Source organism: Triticum aestivum, unplaced genomic scaffold (genome assembly GCF_018294505.1).
Source record: "Triticum aestivum cultivar Chinese Spring unplaced genomic scaffold, IWGSC CS RefSeq v2.1 scaffold14000, whole genome shotgun sequence".
NCBI classification, from domain to species: domain Eukaryota; kingdom Viridiplantae; phylum Streptophyta; class Magnoliopsida; order Poales; family Poaceae; genus Triticum; species Triticum aestivum.
In genome coordinates this window covers 1-1,100 of record NW_025288248.1, presented here as the reverse complement: position 1 = coordinate 1,100, position 1,100 = coordinate 1, and the positions used below count along the sequence as shown (strand labels likewise).

General features: G+C 51.4%; 3 non-coding genes across 3 annotated transcripts; all 3 read right to left on the bottom strand.

The window, feature by feature from the left end:
* Window positions 1-85: 85 nt before the first annotated feature.
* Window positions 86-204, bottom strand: LOC123178770 (5S ribosomal RNA). The gene has a single exon (XR_006489837.1). It is a non-coding gene; the product is annotated as a 5S ribosomal RNA (ribosomal RNA).
* A 297-nt stretch (window positions 205-501) lies between these two features.
* Window positions 502-620, bottom strand: LOC123178772 (5S ribosomal RNA). The gene has a single exon (XR_006489839.1). It is a non-coding gene; the product is annotated as a 5S ribosomal RNA (ribosomal RNA).
* Window positions 621-917: 297 nt separating this feature from the next.
* On the bottom strand, window positions 918-1,036 carry LOC123178771 (5S ribosomal RNA). The gene has a single exon (XR_006489838.1). It is a non-coding gene; the product is annotated as a 5S ribosomal RNA (ribosomal RNA).
* Between the last annotated feature and the right edge of the window lie 64 nt (window positions 1,037-1,100).

Here is a 1,100-nt window from a genome sequence, read left to right as displayed (position 1 = left end):
CACTCGTGCAAAATAATAAAACACGGTAAATATATTACTTACACGTGCGTTTTGTTTTGCAAGCGGCGCGAAAAAAATTAAAAAGGGAATGCAACACGAGGACTTCCCAGGAGGTCACCCATCCTAGTACTACTCTCGCCCAAGCACGCTTAACTTCGGAGTTCTGATGGGATCCGGTGCTTTAGTGCTGGTATGATCGCATCCGACATGTTACCCCGGTCTTCGTCCCTTATCCTTGCCCCTCCCAGCTCCACTACAAAGACGATTGCACATTGCTTTGGCCGCTCCCTCTCAACTACGGAGACGAGTTTAACGCGGTTTCCACCCCTCCCTCTCAACCGCACCAGTGCACGCTTGCCGCGCCACAACGCCGACGCTGGGCCCGTGAATCGTGAGCACCCAGCTATGACTTATCGCACTCGTGCAAAATAATAAAACACGGTAAATATATTACTTACACGTGCGTTTTGTTTTGCAAGCGGCGCGAAAAAAAATAAAAAGGGAATGCAACACGAGGACTTCCCAGGAGGTCACCCATCCTAGTACTACTCTCGCCCAAGCACGCTTAACTTCGGAGTTCTGATGGGATCCGGTGCTTTAGTGCTGCTATGATCGCATCCGACATGTTACCCCGGTCTTCGTCCCTTATCCTTGCCCGTCCCAGCTCCACTACAAAGACGATTGCACATTGCTTTGGCCGCTCCCTCTCAACTACGGAGACGAGTTTAACGCGGTTTCCACCCCTCCCTCTCAACCGCACCAGTGCACGCTTGCCGCGCCACAACGCCGACGCTGGGCCCGTGAATCGTGAGCACCCAGCTATGACTTACCGCACTCGTGCAAAATAATAAAACACGGTAAATATATTACTTACACGTGCGTTTTGTTTTGCAAGCGGCGCGAAAAAAATTAAAAAGGGAATGCAACACGAGGACTTCCCAGGAGGTCACCCATCCTAGTACTACTCTCGCCCAAGCACGCTTAACTTCGGAGTTCTGATGGGATCCGGTGCTTTAGTGCTGGTATGATCGCATCGGACATGTTACCCCGGTCTTCGTCCCTTATCCTTGCCCCTCCCAGCTCCACTACAAAGACGATTG